The sequence below is a fragment of the Ambystoma mexicanum genome, chromosome 1p (assembly GCF_040938575.1).
Source record: "Ambystoma mexicanum isolate Mex_15411 chromosome 1p, UKY_AmexF1_1, whole genome shotgun sequence".
NCBI lineage: Eukaryota > Metazoa > Chordata > Amphibia > Caudata > Ambystomatidae > Ambystoma > Ambystoma mexicanum.
In genome coordinates, this window is record NC_090921.1 from 1,475,610,380 (window position 1) to 1,475,626,443 (window position 16,064).

At 42.9% G+C, this 16,064-nt stretch overlaps 11 non-coding genes across 11 annotated transcripts; all 11 read left to right on the top strand.

Moving 5' to 3' along the window:
* The first annotated feature begins 1,121 nt into the window (after positions 1–1,121).
* On the top strand, positions 1,122–1,195 carry TRNAI-AAU (transfer RNA isoleucine (anticodon AAU)). The gene has a single exon. It is a non-coding gene; the product is annotated as a tRNA-Ile (tRNA).
* Positions 1,196–1,872: 677 nt separating this feature from the next.
* On the top strand, positions 1,873–1,946 carry TRNAI-AAU (transfer RNA isoleucine (anticodon AAU)). Its single transcript has one exon. It is a non-coding gene; the product is annotated as a tRNA-Ile (tRNA).
* Positions 1,947–3,470: 1,524 nt separating this feature from the next.
* TRNAI-AAU (transfer RNA isoleucine (anticodon AAU)) lies at positions 3,471–3,544 on the top strand. Its single transcript has one exon. It is a non-coding gene; the product is annotated as a tRNA-Ile (tRNA).
* Positions 3,545–4,220: 676 nt separating this feature from the next.
* Positions 4,221–4,294, top strand: TRNAI-AAU (transfer RNA isoleucine (anticodon AAU)). The gene has a single exon. It is a non-coding gene; the product is annotated as a tRNA-Ile (tRNA).
* A 726-nt stretch (positions 4,295–5,020) lies between these two features.
* Positions 5,021–5,094, top strand: TRNAI-AAU (transfer RNA isoleucine (anticodon AAU)). Its single transcript has one exon. It is a non-coding gene; the product is annotated as a tRNA-Ile (tRNA).
* Positions 5,095–5,818: 724 nt separating this feature from the next.
* Positions 5,819–5,892, top strand: TRNAI-AAU (transfer RNA isoleucine (anticodon AAU)). Its single transcript has one exon. It is a non-coding gene; the product is annotated as a tRNA-Ile (tRNA).
* Positions 5,893–7,414: 1,522 nt separating this feature from the next.
* TRNAI-AAU (transfer RNA isoleucine (anticodon AAU)) lies at positions 7,415–7,488 on the top strand. Its single transcript has one exon. It is a non-coding gene; the product is annotated as a tRNA-Ile (tRNA).
* A 725-nt stretch (positions 7,489–8,213) lies between these two features.
* TRNAI-AAU (transfer RNA isoleucine (anticodon AAU)) lies at positions 8,214–8,287 on the top strand. Its single transcript has one exon. It is a non-coding gene; the product is annotated as a tRNA-Ile (tRNA).
* A 726-nt stretch (positions 8,288–9,013) lies between these two features.
* Positions 9,014–9,087, top strand: TRNAI-AAU (transfer RNA isoleucine (anticodon AAU)). Its single transcript has one exon. It is a non-coding gene; the product is annotated as a tRNA-Ile (tRNA).
* A 724-nt stretch (positions 9,088–9,811) lies between these two features.
* TRNAI-AAU (transfer RNA isoleucine (anticodon AAU)) lies at positions 9,812–9,885 on the top strand. Its single transcript has one exon. It is a non-coding gene; the product is annotated as a tRNA-Ile (tRNA).
* Positions 9,886–15,176: 5,291 nt separating this feature from the next.
* On the top strand, positions 15,177–15,250 carry TRNAI-AAU (transfer RNA isoleucine (anticodon AAU)). Its single transcript has one exon. It is a non-coding gene; the product is annotated as a tRNA-Ile (tRNA).
* The last annotated feature ends 814 nt before the right edge of the window (positions 15,251–16,064 follow it).

The following is a 16,064-nucleotide window of genomic DNA, read 5'->3' on the forward strand; positions in this document are numbered from 1 at the left end:
GCAGAAGCATGAGATTGATGCAGAATTCCCACCCACAGCTTTAGATTTACTATGACTAGTTTCCTGTTTTGTTGGAAGCAGCAGTCCATAAATGGTCACAGGTCAGTACTGCTGTGGGAAATGACCAATGAGATGCATTTAACCTTCTTTGTCCCAGTTCTACTTAAATGTGATGCAGGCTACAATTCAGTTTGAAGATTATTGTCATATTCATGAATTTCCTTCAGATCACATGTAGTTTTTCTTTAGGTTGTTGTGAGGATAAGGGTTTTATGTGTGAATGACTTAGGCATTTTTTTTCCAAGGGAAGAAAAAATCCCCCTGCAACTGGCCGCCCTCTTATGCTCCAGTCAGAAACAAGACTCTCAGCTGGTTGGTTAGCTCAGTTGGTTAGAGTGTGGTGCTAATAACGCCAAGGTCACGGGTTTGATCCCTGTATTGGCCACTTTGTCATTTTGGGAAATATTTCTGCAGAAGCATGAGATTGTTGCAGAATTGGCACTCACAGCTTTAGAGTTACTAACACAAGATTGCTGTTTTGTTGGAAGCAGCTGTGCATACATAGTCACGGGTCAGTACTGCTGCGGACATAACCAATGTTGTTGTGAGGATAAGGGTTGTATTTGTGAATGAGTTAGGCATTTTCTTTCAAGGGAAGAAAGCTCCCCCCTGCAACTGGCCTCCCTCCTATGCTCCAGTCAGAAGGCATACGTTTTCTGACTGAGCATGGTGCTAATCACGCCAAGTTAGCGAATTTGATCCCAGTATTGGCCACTTTGTCAATTTGGGAAATATTTCTGCAGAAGCATGAGATTGATGCAGAATTCCCACCCACAGCTTTAGATTTACTATGACTAGTTTCCTGTTTTGTTGGAAGCAGCAGTCCATAAATGGTCACAGGTCAGTACTGCTGTGGGAAATGACCAATGAGATGCATTTAACCTTCTTTGTCCCAGTTCTACTTAAATGTGATGCAGGCTACAAGTCAGTTTGAAGATAATTGTCATATTCATGAATTTCCTTCAGATCACATGTAGTTTTTCTTTAGGTTGTTGTGAGGATAAGGGTTTTATGTGTGAATGAGTTAGGCATTTTTTTCCAAGGGAAAAAGACTCTCAGCTGGCCGGTTAGCTCAGTTGGTTAGAGCGTGGTGCTAATAACGCCAAGGTCACGGGTTCGATCCCCGTATTGGCCACTTTGTCATTTTCGGAAATGTTTCTGCAGAAGGATGAGATTGATGCAGAATTGGCACTCACAGCTTTAGAGTTACTAACACAAGATTGCTGTTTTGTTGGTAGCAGCTGTGCATACATGGTCACGGGTCAGTACTGCTGCGGGACATAACCAATGTTGTTGTGAGGATAAGGGTTGTATTTGTGAATGAGTTAGGCATTTTCTTTCAAGGGAAGAAAACTCCCCCCTGCAACTGGCCTCCCTCCTATGCTCCAGTCAGAAGGCATACTTTTTCTGACTGAGCATGGTGCTAATCACGCCAAGTTAGCGAATTTGATCCCAGTATTGGCCACTTTGTCAATTTGGGAAATATTTCTGCAGAAGCATGAGATTGATGCAGAATTCCCACCCACAGCTTTAGATTTACTATGACTAGTTTGCTGTTTTGTTGGAAGCAGCAGTCCATAAATGGTCACAGGTCAGTACTGCTGTGGGAAATGACCAATGAGATGCATTTAACCTTCTTTGTCCCAGTTCTACTTAAATGTGATGCAGGCTACAAGTCAGTTTGAAGATAATTGTCATATTCATGAATTTCCTTCAGATCACATGTAGTTTTTCTTTAGGTTGTTGTGAGGATAAGGGTTTTATGTGTGAATGAGTTAGGCATTTTTTTTCAAGGGAAAAAGACTCTCAGCTGGCCGGTTAGCTCAGTTGGTTAGAGCGTGGTGCTAATAACGCCAAGGTCATGGGTTCGATCCCCGTATTGGCCACTTTGTCATTTTGGGAAATATTTCTGCAGAAGGATGAGATTGATGCAGAATTGGCACTCACAGCTTTAGAGTTACTAACACAAGATTGTTTTTTTTGTTGGAAGCAGCTGTGCATACATAGTCACGGGTCACTACTGCTGCAGACATAACTAATGTTGTTGTGAGGATAAGGGTTGTATTTGTGAATGAGTTAGGCATTTTCTTTCAAGGGAAGAAAACTCCCCCCTGCAACTGGCCTCCCTCCTATGCTCCAGTCAGAAGGCATACTTTTTCTGACTGAGCATGGTGCTAATCACGCCAAGTTAGCGAATTTAATCCCAGTATTGGCCACTTTGTCAATTTGGGAAATATTTCTGCAGAAGCATGAGATTGATGCAGAATTCCCACCCACAGCTTTAGATTTACTATGACTAGTTTCCTGTTTTGTTGGAAGCAGCAGTCCATAAATGGTCACAGGTCAGTACTGCTGTGGGAAATGACCAATGAGATGCATTTAACCTTCTTTGTCCCAGTTCTACTTAAATGTGATGCAGGCTACAAGTCAGTTTGAAGATAATTGTCATATTCATGAATTTCCTTCAGATCACATGTAGTTTTTCTTTAGGTTGTTGTGAGGATAAGGGTTTTATGTGTGAATGACTTAGGCATTTGTTTTCCAAGGGAAGAAAAAATCCCCCTGCAACTGGCCTCCCTCTTATGCTCCAGTCAGAAACAAGAATCTCAGCTGGTTGGTTAGCTCAGTTGGTTAGAGTGTGGTGCTAATAACGCCAAGGTCACGGGTTTGATCCCTGTATTGGCCACTTTGTCATTTTGGGAAATATTTCTGCAGAAGCATGAGATTGTTGCAGAATTGGCACTCACAGCTTTAGAGTTACTAACACAAGATTGCTGTTTTGTTGGAAGCAGCTGTGCATACATAGTCACGGGTCAGTACTGCTGCGGACATAACCAATGTTGTTGTGAGGATAAGGGTTGTATTTGTGAATGAGTTAGGCATTTTCTTTCAAGGGAAGAAAGCTCCCCCCTGCAACTGGCCTCCCTCCTATGCTCCAGTCAGAAGGCATACTTTTTCTGACTGAGCATGGTGCTAATCACGCCAAGTTAGCGAATTTGATCCCAGTATTGGCCACTTTGTCAATTTGGGAAATATTTCTGCAGAAGCATGAGATTGATGCAGAATTCCCACCCACAGCTTTAGATTTACTATGACTAGTTTCCTGTTTTGTTGGAAGCAGCAGTCCATAAATGGTCACAGGTCAGTACTGCTGTGGGAAATGACCAATGAGATGCATTTAACCTTCTTTGTCCCAGTTCTACTGAAATGTGATGCAGGCTACAAGTCAGTTTGAAGATAATTGTCATATTCGTGAATTTCCTTCAGATCACATGTAGTTTTTCTTTAGGTTGTTGTGAGGATAAGGGTTTTATGTGTGAATGAGTTAGGCATTTTTTTCCAAGGGAAGAAAAAATCCCCCTGCAACTGGCCTCCCTCTTATGCTCCAGTTAGAAATATGCCTCTCAGCTGGCCGGTTAGCTCAGTTGGTTAGAGCGTGGTGCTAATAACACCAAGGTCACGGGTTCGATCCCCGTATTGGCCACTTTGTCATTTTGGGAAATATTTCTGCAGAAGGATGAGATTGATGCAGAATTGGCACTCACAGCTTTAGAGTTACTAACACAAGATTGCTGTTTTGTTGGAAGCAGCTGTGCATACATAGTCACGGGTCAGTACTGCTGCGGACATAACCAATGTTGTTGTGAGGATAAGGGTTGTATTTGTGAATGAGTTAGGCATTTTCTTTCAAGGGAAGAAAACTCCCCCCTGCAACTGGCCTCCCTCCCTTGCTCCAGTCAGAAGGCATACTTTTTCTGACTGAGCATGGTGCTAATCACGCCAAGTTAGCGAATTTGATCCCAGTATTGGCCACTTTGTCAATTTCGGAAATATTTCTGCAGAAGCATGAGATTGATGCAGAATTCCCACCCACAGCTTTAGATTTACTATGACTAGTTTGCTGTTTTGTTGGAAGCAGCAGTCCATAAATGGTCACAGGTCAGTACTGCTGTGGGAAATGACCAATGAGATGCATTTAACCTTCTTTGTCCCAGTTCTACTTAAATGTGATGCAGGCTACAAGTCAGTTTGAAGATAATTGTCATATTCATGAATTTCCTTCAGATCACATGTAGTTTTTCTTTAGGTTGTTGTGAGGATAAGGGTTTTATGTGTGAATGAGGTAGGCATTTTTTTCCAAGGGAAAAAGACTCTCAGCTGGCCGGTTAGCTCAGTTGGTTAGAGCGTGGTGCTAATAACGCCAAGGTCACGGGTTCGATCCCCGTATTGGCCACTTTGTCATTTTCGGAAATATTTCTGCAGAAGCATGAGATTGATGCAGAATTGGCACTCACAGCTTTAGAGTTACTAACACAAGATTACTGTTTTGTTGGTAGCAGCTGTGCATACATGGTCACGGGTCAGTACTGCTGCGGGACATAACCAATGTTGTTGTGAGGATAAGGGTTGTATTTGTGAATGAGTTAGGCATTTTCTTTCAAGGGAAGAAAACTCCCCCCTGCAACTGGCCTCCCTCCTATGCTCCAGTCAGAAGGCATACTTTTTCTGACTGAGCATGGTGCTAATCACGCCAAGTTAGCGAATTTGATCCCAGTATTGGCCACTTTGTCAATTTGGGAAATATTTCTGCAGAAGCATGAGATTGATGCAGAATTCCCACCCACAGCTTCAGATTTACTATGACTAGTTTCCTGTTTTGTTGGAAGCAGCAGTCCATAAATGGTCACAGGTCAGTACTGCTGTGGGAAATGACCAATGAGATGCATTTAACCTTCTTTGTCCCAGTTCTACTTAAATGTGATGCAGGCTACAAGTCAGTTTGAAGATAATTGTCATATTCATGAATTTCCTTCAGATCACATGTAGTTTTTCTTTAGGTTGTTGTGAGGATAAGGGTTTTATGTGTGAATGACTTAGGCATTTTTTTTCCAAGGGAAGAAAAAATCCCCCTGCAACTGGCCTCCCTCTTATGCTCCAGTCAGAAACAAGACTCTCAGCTGGTTGGTTAGCTCAGTTGGTTAGAGCGTGGTGCTAATAACGCCAAGGTCACGGGTTCGATCCCCGTATTGGCCACTTTGTCATTTTCGGAAATATTTCTGCAGAAGCATGAGATTGTTGCAGAATTGGCACTCACAGCTTTAGAGTTACTAACACAAGATTGCTGTTTTGTTGGAAGCAGCTGTGCATACATAGTCACGGGTCAGTACTGCTGCAGACATAACTAATGATGTTGTGAGGATAAGGGTTGTATTTGTGAATGAGTTAGGCATTTTCTTTCAAGGGAAGAAAATCCCCCCTGCAACTGGCCTCCCTCCTATGCTCCAGTCAGAAGGCATACTTTTTCTGACTGAGCATGGTGCTAATCACGCCAAGTTAGCGAATTTGATCCCAGTATTGGCCACTTTGTCAATTTGGGAAATATTTCTGCAGAAGCATGAGATTGATGCAGAATTCCCACCCACAGCTTTAGATTTACTATGACTAGTTTCCTGTTTTGTTGGAAGCAGCAGTCCATAAATGGTCACAGGTCAGTACTGCTGTGGGAAATGACCAATGAGATGCATTTAACCTTCTTTGTCCCAGTTCTACTTAAATGTGATGCAGGCTACAAGTCAGTTTGAAGATAATTGTCATATTCATGAATTTCCTTCAGATCACATGTAGTTTTTCTTTAGGTTGTTGTGAGGATAAGGGTTTTATGTGTGAATGACTTAGGCATTTTTTTTCCAAGGGAAGAAAAAATCCCCCTGCAACTGGCCTCCCTCTTATGCTCCAGTCAGAAACAAGACTCTCAGCTGGTTGGTTAGCTCAGTTGGTTAGAGTGTGGTGCTAATAACGCCAAGGTCACGGGTTCGATCCCCGTATTGGCCACTTTGTCATTTTGGGAAATATTTCTGCAGAAGCATGAGATTGTTGCAGAATTGGCACTCACAGCTTTAGAGTTACTAACACAAGATTGCTGTTTTGTTGGAAGCAGCTGTGCATACATAGTCACGGGTCAGTACTGCTGCGGACATAACCAATGTTGTTGTGAGGATAAGGGTTGTATTTGTGAATGAGTTAGGCATTTTCTTTCAAGGGAAGAAAGCTCCCCCCTGCAACTGGCCTCCCTCCTATGCTCCAGTCAGAAGGCATACTTTTTCTGACTGAGCATGGTGCTAATCACGCCAAGTTAGCGAATTTGATCCCAGTATTGGCCACTTTGTCAATTTGGGAAATATTTCTGCAGAAGCATGAGATTGATGCAGAATTCCCACCCACAGCTCTAGATTTACTATGACTAGTTTCCTGTTTTGTTGGAAGCAGCAGTCCATAAATGGTCACAGGTCAGTACTGCTGTGGGAAATGACCAATGAGATGCATTTAACCTTCTTTGTCCCAGTTCTACTTAAATGTGATGCAGGCTACAAGTCAGTTTGAAGATAATTGTCATATTCGTGAATTTCCTTCAGATCACATGTAGTTTTTCTTTAGGTTGTTGTGAGGATAAGGGTTTTATGTGTGAATGAGTTAGGCATTTTTTTCCAAGGGAAGAAAAAATCCCCCTGCAACTGGCCTCCCTCTTATGCTCCAGTCAGAAACAAGACTCTCAGCTGGTTGGTTAGCTCAGTTGGTTAGAGTGTGGTGCTAATAACGCCAAGGTCACGGGTTTGATCCCTGTATTGGCCACTTTGTCATTTTGGGAAATATTTCTGCAGAAGCATGAGATTGTTGCAGAATTGGCACTCACAGCTTTAGAGTTACTAACACAAGATTGCTGTTTTGTTGGAAGCAGCTGTGCATACATAGTCACGGGTCAGTACTGCTGCGGACATAACCAATGTTGTTGTGAGGATAAGGGTTGTATTTGTGAATGAGTTAGGCATTTTCTTTCAAGGGAAGAAAGCTCCCCCCTGCAACTGGCCTCCCTCCTATGCTCCAGTCAGAAGGCATACTTTTTCTGACTGAGCATGGTGCTAATCACGCCAAGTTAGCGAATTTGATCCCAGTATTGGCCACTTTGTCAATTTGGGAAATATTTCTGCAGAAGCATGAGATTGATGCAGAATTCCCACCCACAGCTTTAGATTTACTATGACTAGTTTCCTGTTTTGTTGGAAGCAGCAGTCCATAAATGGTCACAGGTCAGTACTGCTGTGGGAAATGACCAATGAGATGCATTTAACCTTCTTTGTCCCAGTTCTACTTAAATGTGATGCAGGCTACAAGTCAGTTTGAAGATAATTGTCATATTCGTGAATTTCCTTCAGATCACATGTAGTTTTTCTTTAGGTTGTTGTGAGGATAAGGGTTTTATGTGTGAATGAGTTAGGCATTTTTTTCCAAGGGAAGAAAACATCCCCCTGCAACTGGCCTCCCTCTTATGCTCCAGTTAGAAATATGCCTCTCAGCTGGCCGGTTAGCTCAGTTGGTTAGAGCGTGGTGCTAATAACACCAAGGTCACGGGTTCGATCCCCGTATTGGCCACTTTGTCATTTTGGGAAATATTTCTGCAGAAGGATGAGATTGATGCAGAATTGGCACTCACAGCTTTAAAGTTACTAACACAAGATTGCTGTTTTGTTGGAAGCAGCTGTGCATACATAGTCACGGGTCAGTACTGCTGCGGACATAACCAATGTTGTTGTGAGGATAAGGGTTGTATTTGTGAATGAGTTAGGCATTTTCTTTCAAGGGAAGAAAACTCCCCCCTGCAACTGGCCTCCCTCCCTTGCTCCAGTCAGAAGGCATACTTTTTCTGACTGAGCATGGTGCTAATCACGCCAAGTTAGCGAATTTGATCCCAGTATTGGCCACTTTGTCAATTTGGGAAATATTTCTGCAGAAGCATGAGATTGATGCAGAATTCCCACCCACAGCTTTAGATTTACTATGACTAGTTTGCTGTTTTGTTGGAAGCAGCAGTCCATAAATGGTCACAGGTCAGTACTGCTGTGGGAAATGACCAATGAGATGCATTTAACCTTCTTTGTCCCAGTTCTACTTAAATGTGATGCAGGCTACAAGTCAGTTTGAAGATAATTGTCATATTCATGAATTTCCTTCAGATCACATGTAGTTTTTCTTTAGGTTGTTGTGAGGATAAGGGTTTTATGTGTGAATGACTTAGGCATTTTTTTTCCAAGGGAAGAAAAAATCCCCCTGCAACTGGCCTCCCTCTTATGCTCCAGTCAGAAACAAGACTCTCAGCTGGTTGGTTAGCTCAGTTGGTTAGAGCGTGGTGCTAATAACGCCAAGGTCACGGGTTTGATCCCCGTATTGGCCACTTTGTCATTTTCGGAAATATTTCTGCAGAAGCATGAGATTGATGCAGAATTGGCACTCACAGCTTTAGAGTTACTAACACAAGATTACTGTTTTGTTGGTAGCAGCTGTGCATACATGGTCACGGGTCAGTACTGCTGCGGGACATAACCAATGTTGTTGTGAGGATAAGGGTTGTATTTGTGAATGAGTTAGGCATTTTCTTTCAAGGGAAGAAAACTCCCCCCTGCAACTGGCCTCCCTCCTATGCTCCAGTCAGAAGGCATACTTTTTCTGACTGAGCATGGTGCTAATCACGCCAAGTTAGCGAATTTGATCCCAGTATTGGCCACTTTGTCAATTTGGGAAATATTTCTGCAGAAGCATGAGATTGATGCAGAATTCACACCCACAGCTTCAGATTTACTATGACTAGTTTCCTGTTTTGTTGGAAGCAGCAGTCCATAAATGGTCACAGGTCAGTACTGCTGTGTGAAATGACCAATGAGATGCATTTAACCTTCTTTGTCCCAGTTCTACTTAAATGTGATGCAGGCTACAAGTCAGTTTGAAGATAATTGTCATATTCATGAATTTCCTTCAGATCACATGTAGTTTTTCTTTAGGTTGTTGTGAGGATAAGGGTTTTATGTGTGAATGACTTAGGCATTTTTTTTCCAAGGGAAGAAAAAATCCCCCTGCAACTGGCCTCCCTCTTATGCTCCAGTCAGAAACAAGACTCTCAGCTGGTTGGTTAGCTCAGTTGGTTAGAGTGTGGTGCTAATAACGCCAAGGTCACGGGTTCGATCCCCGTATTGGCCACTTTGTCATTTTGGGAAATATTTCTGCAGAAGCATGAGATTGTTGCAGAATTGGCACTCACAGCTTTAGAGTTACTAACACAAGATTGCTGTTTTGTTGGAAGCAGCTGTGCATACATAGTCACGGGTCAGTACTGCTGCAGACATAACTAATGTTGTTGTGAGGATAAGCGTTGTATTTGTGAATGAGTTAGGCATTTTCTTTCAAGGGAAGAAAATCCCCCCTGCAACTGGCCTCCCTCCTATGCTCCAGTCAGAAGGCATACTTTTTCTGACTGAGCATGGTGCTAATCACGCCAAGTTAGGGTATTTGATCCCTGTATTGGCCACTTTGTCAATTTGGGAAAAATGTCTGCAGAAGCATTAGATTGATGCAGAATTCCCACCCACAGCTTTAGATTTACTATGACAAGTTTACTGGTTTGTTGGAAGCAGCAGTCCATAAATGGTCACAGGTCAGTACTGCTGTGGGAAATGACCAATGAGATGCATTTAACCTTCTTTGTCCCAGTTCTACTTAAATGTGATGCAGGCCACAAGTCAGTTTGAAGATAATTGTAATATTCATGAATTTCCTTCAGATCATATGTAGTTTTTCTTTAGGTTGTTGTGAGGATAAGGGTTGTATTTGTGAATGAGTTAGGCATTTTTTTTCCAAGGGAAGAAAAAATCCCCCTGCAACTGGCCTCCCTCTTATGCTCCAGTCAGAAACACGGCTCTCAGCTGGCCGGTTAGCTCAGTTGGTTAGAGCGTGGTGCTAATAACGCCAAGGTCATGGGTTCGATCCCTGTATTGGCCACTTTGTCATTTTGGGAAATATTTCTGCAGAAGCATGAGATTGATGCAGAATTGGCACCCACAGCATTAGAATTATTAACACAAGATTGCTGTTTTGTTGGAAGCAACTGTGCATACATGGTCACGGGTCAGTACTGCTGCGGGACATAACCAATGTTGTTGTGAGGATAAGGGTTGTAATTGTGAATGAGTTAGGCATTTTCTTTCAAGGGAAGTAAACTCCCCCGCCAACTGGCCTCCCTCCTATGCTCCAGTCAGAAGGCATACTTTTTCTGACTGAGCATGGTGCTAATCACGCCAAGTTAGCGAATTTGATCCCAGCATTGGCCACTTTGTCAATTTGGGAAATATTTCTGCAGAAGCATGAGATTGATGCAGAATTCCCACCCACAGCTTTAGATTTACTATGACTAGTTTGCTGTTTTGTTTCAAGCAGCAGTCCATAAATGGTCACGGGTCAGTACTGCTGCGGCACTTCCAATGAGATGCATTTAACCTTCTTTGTCCCAGTTCTACTTAAATGTGATGCAGGCTACAAGTCAGTTTGAAGATAATTGTCATATTCGTGAATTTCCTTCAGATCACATGTAGTTTTTCTTTAGGTTGTTGTGAGGATAAGGGTTTTATGTGTGAATGAGTTAGGCATTTTATTTCCAAGGGAAGAAAAAATCCCCCTGCTACTGGCCTCCCTCTTATGCTCCAGTTAGAAATATGCCTCTCAGCTGGACGGCTAGCTCAGTTGGTTAGAGCGTGGTGCTAATAACGCCAAGGTCACGGGTTCGATCCCCGTATTGGCCACTTTCTCATTTTGGGAAATATTTCTGCAGAAGGATGAGATTGATGCAGAATTGGCACTCACAGCTTTAGAGTTACTAACACAAGATTGCTGTTTTGTTGGAAGCAGCTGTGCATACATAGTCACGGGTCAGTACTGCTGCGGACATAACCAATGTTGTTGTGAGGATAAGGGTTGTATTTGTGAATGAGTTAGGCATTTTCTTTCAAGGGAAGAAAACTCCCCCCTGCAACTGGCCTCCCTCCTATGCTCCAGTCAGAAGGCTTACTTTTTCTGACTGAGCATGGTGCTAATCACGCCAAGTTAGCGAATTTGATCCCAGTATTGGCCACTTTGTCAATTTGGGAAATATTTCTGCAGAAGGATGAGATTGATGCAGAATTGGCACTCACAGCTTTAGAGTTACTAACACAAGATTGCTGTTTTGTTGGAAGCAGCTGTGCATACATAGTCACGAGTCAGTACTACTGCGGACATAACCAATGTTGTTGTGAGGATAAGGGTTGTATTTGTGAATGAGTTAGGCATTTTCTTTCAAGGGAAGAAAACTCCCCCCTGCAACTGGCCTCCCTCCTATGCTCCAGTCAGAAGGCATACTTTTTCTGACTGAGCATGGTGCTAATCACGCCAAGTTAGCGAATTTGATCCCAGTATTGGCCACTTTGTCAATTTGGGAAATATTTCTGCAGAAGCATGAGATTGATGCAGAATTGGCACTCACATCTTTAGAGTTACTAACACAAGATTGCTGTTTTGTTGGTAGCAGCTGTGCATACATGGTCACGGGTCAGTACTGCTGCGGGACATAACCAATGTTGTTGTGAGGATAAGGGTTGTATTTGTGAATGAGTTAGGCATTTTCTTTCAAGGGAAGAAAACTCCCCCCTGCAACTGGCCTCCCTCCCTTGCTCCAGTCAGAAGGCATACTTTTTCTGACTGAGCATGGTGCTAATCACGCCAAGTTAGCGAATTTGATCCCAGTATTGGCCACTTTGTCAATTTGGGAAATATTTCTGCAGAAGCATGAGATTGATGCAGAATTCCCACCCACAGCTTTAGATTTACTATGACTAGTTTGCTGTTTTGTTGGAAGCAGCAGTCCATAAATGGTCACAGGTCAGTACTGCTGTGGGAAATGACCAATGAGATGCATTTAACCTTCTTTGTCCCAGTTCTACTTAAATGTGATGCAGGCTACAAGTCAGTTTGAAGATAATTGTCATATTCATGAATTTCCTTCAGATCACATGTAGTTTTTCTTTAGGTTGTTGTGAGGATAAGGGTTTTATGTGTGAATGAGTTAGGCATTTTTTTCCAAGGGAAAAAAGACTCTCAGCTGGCCGGTTAGCTCAGTTGGTTAGAGCGTGGTGCTAATAACGCCAAGGTCAAGGGTTCGATCTCGTATTGGCCACCTTGTCATTTTTGGAAATATTTCTGCAGAAGCATGAGATTGATGCAGAATTGGCACTCACAGCTTTAGAGTTACTAACACAAGATTGCTGTTTTGTTGGTAGCAGCTGTGCATACATGGTCACGGGTCAGTACTGCTGCGGGACATAACCAATGTTGTTGTGAGGATAAGGGTTGTATTTGTGAATGAGTTAGGCATTTTCTTTCAAGGGAAGAAAACTACCCCCTGCAACTGGCCTCCCTCCTATGCTCCAGTCAGAAGGCATACTTTTTCTGACTGAGCATGGTGCTAATCACGCCAAGTTAGCGAATTTGATCCCAGTATTGGCCACTTTGTCAATTTGGGAAATATTTCTGCAGAAGCATGAGATTGATGCAGAATTCCCACCCACAGCTTTAGATTTACTATGACTAGTTTGCTGTTTTGTTGGAAGCAGCAGTCCATAAATGGTCACAGGTCAGTACTGCTGTGGGAAATGACCAATGAGATGCATTTAACCTTCTTTGTCCCAGTGCTACTTAAATGTGATGCAGGCTACAAGTCAGTTTGAAGATAATTGTCATATTCGTGAATTTCCTTCAGATCACATTTAGTTTTTCTTTAGGTTGTTGTGAGGATAAGGGTTTTATGTGTGAATGAGTTAGGCATTTTTTTCCAAGGGAAGAAAAAATCCCCCTGCAACTGGCCTCCCTCTTATGCTCCAGTCAGAAACAGGACTCTCAGCTGGCCGGTTAGAGCGTGGTGCTAATAACGTCAAGGTCACGGGTTCGATCCCCGTATTGGCCACTTTGTCATTTTGGGAAATATTTCTGCAGAAGCATGAGATTGATGCAGAATTGGCACTCACAGCTTTAGAGTTACTAACACAAGATTGCTGTTTTGTTGGAAGCAGCTGTGCATACATGGTCACGGGTCAGTACTGCTGCGGGACATAACCAATGTTGTTGTGAGGATAAGGGCTGTATTTGTGAATGAGTTAGGCATTTTCTTTCAAGGGAAGAAAACTCTCCCCTGCAACTGGCCTCCCTCCTATGCTCCAGTCAGAAGGCATACTTTTTCTGACTGAGCATGGTGCTAATAACGCCAAGTTAGCGTATTTGATCCCTGTATTGGCCACTTTGTCAATTTGGGAAAAATGTCTGCAGAAGCATTAGATTGATGCAGAATTCCCACCCACAGATTTAGATTTCCTATGACAAGTTTACTGTTTTGTTGGAAGCAGCAGTCCATAAATGGTCACAGGTCAGTACTGCTGTGGGAAATGACCAATGAGATGCATTTAACCTTCTTTGTCCCAGTTCTACTTAAATGTGATGCAGGCTACAAGTCAGTTTGAAGATAATTGTCATATTCATGAATTTCCTTCAGATCACATGTAGTTTTTCTTTAGGTTGTTGTGAGGATAAGGTTTTATGTGTGAATGAGTTAGGCATTTTTTTTCCAATGGAAGAAAAAATCCCCCTGCAACTGGCCTCCCTCTTATGCCCCAGTCAGAAACCGGACTCTCAGCTGGCCGGTTAGAGCGTGGTGCTAATAACGCCAAGGTCACGGGTTCGATCCCCGTATTGGCCACTTTGTCATTTTGGGAAATATTTCTGCAGAAGCATGAGATTGATGCAGAATTGGCACTCACAGCTTTAGAGTTACTAACACAAGATTGCTGTTTTGTTGGAAGCAGCTGTGCATACATGGTCACGGGTCAGTACTGCTGCGGGACATAACCAATGTTGTTGTGAGGATAAGGGCTGTATTTGTGAATGAGTTAGGCATTTTCTTTCAAGGGAAGAAAACTCCCCCCTGCAACTGGCCTCCCTCCTATGCTCCAGTCAGAAGGCATACTTTTTCTGACTGAGCATGGTGCTAATAACGCCAAGTTAGCGTATTTGATCCCTGTATTGGCCACTTTGTCAATTTGGGAAAAATGTCTGCAGAAGCATTAGATTGATGCAGAATTCCCACCCACAGATTTAGATTTCCTATGACAAGTTTACTGTTTTGTTGGAAGCAGCAGTCCATAAATGGTCACAGGTCAGTACTGCTGTGGGAAATGACCAATGAGATGCATTTAACCTTCTTTGTCCCAGTTCTACTTAAATGTGATGCAGGCTACAAGTCAGTTTGAAGATAATTGTCATATTCATGAATTTCCTTCAGATCACATGTAGTTTTTCTTTAGGTTGTTGTGAGGATAAGGGTTTTATGTGTGAATGAGTTAGGCATTTTTTTTCCAATGGAAGAAAAAATCCCCCTGCAACTGGCCTCCCTCTTATGCCCCAGTCAGAAACAGGACTCTCAGCTGGCCGGTTAGAGCGTGGTGCTAATAACGCCAAGGTCACGGGTTAGATCCCCGTATTGGCCACTTTGTCATTTTGGGAAATATTTCTGCAGAAGCATGAGATTGATGCAGAATTGGCACTCACAGCTTTAGAGTTACTAACACAAGATTGCTGTTTTGTTGGAAGCAGCTGTGCATACATGGTCACGGGTCAGTACTGCTGCGGGACATAACCAATGTTGTTGTGAGGATAAGCGCTGTATTTGTGAATGAGTTAGGCATTTTCTTTCAAGGGAAGAAAACTCCCCCCTGCAACTGGCCTCCCTCCTATGCTCCAGTCAGAAGGCATACTTTTTCTGACTGAGCATGGTGCTAATAACGCCAAGTTAGGGTATTTGATCCCTGTATTGGCCACTTTGTCAATTTGGGAAAAATGTCTGCAGAAGCATTAGATTGATGCAGAATTCCCACCCACAGCTTTAGATTTACTATGACAAGTTTACTGTTTTGTTGGAAGCAGCAGTCCATAAATGGTCACAGGTCAGTACTGCTGTGGGAAATGACCAATGAGATGCATTTAACCTTCTTTGTCCCAGTTCTACTTAAATGTGATGCAGGCTACAAGTCAGTTTGAAAATAATTGTCATATTCATGAATTTCCTTCAGATCACATGTAGTTTTTCTTTAGGTTGTTGTGAGGATAAGGGTTGTATTTGTGAATGAGTTAGGCATTTTTTTTCCAAGGGAAGAAAAAATCCCCCTGCAACTGGCCTCCCTCTTATGCTCCAGTCAGAAACACGGCTCTCAGCTGGCCGGTTAGCTCAGTTGGTTAGAGCGTGGTGCTAATAACGCCAAGGTCATGGGTTCGATCCCTGTATTGGCCACTTTGTCATTTTGGGAAATATTTCTGCAGAAGCATGAGATTGATGCAGAATTGGCACCCACAGCATTAGAATTATTAACACAAGATTGCTGTTTTGTTGGAAGCAGCTGTGCATACATGGTCACGGGTCAGTACTGCTGCGGGACATAACCAATGTTGTTGTGAGGATAAGGGTTGTAATTGTGAATGAGTTAGGCATTTTCTTTCAAGGGAAGTAAACTCCCCCCGCAACTGGCCTCCCTCCTATGCTCCAGTCAGAAGGCATACTTTTTCTGACTGAGCATGGTGCTAATCACGCCAAGTTAGCGAATTTGATCCCAGCATTGGCCACTTTGTCAATTTGGGAAATATTTCTGCAGAAGCATGAGATTGATGCAGAATTCCCACCCACAGCTTTAGATTTACTATGACTAGTTTGCTGTTTTGTTTCAAGCAGCAGTCCATAAATGGTCACGGGTCAGTACTGCTGCGGCACTTCCAATGAGATGCATTTAACCTTCTTTGTCCCAGTTCTACTTAAATGTGATGCAGGCTACAAGTCAGTTTGAAGATAATTGTCATATTCGTGAATTTCCTTCAGATCACATGTAGTTTTTCTTTAGGTTGTTGTGAGGATAAGGGTTTTATGTGTGAATGAGTTAGGCATTTTTTTTCCAAGGGAAGAAAAAATCCCCCTGCAACTGGCCTCCCTCTTATGCTCCAGTTAGAAATATGCCTCTCAGCTGGACGGCTAGCTCAGTTGGTTAGAGCATGGTGCTAATAACGCCAAGGTCACGGGTTCGATCCCCGTATTGGCCACTTTGTCATTTTGGGAA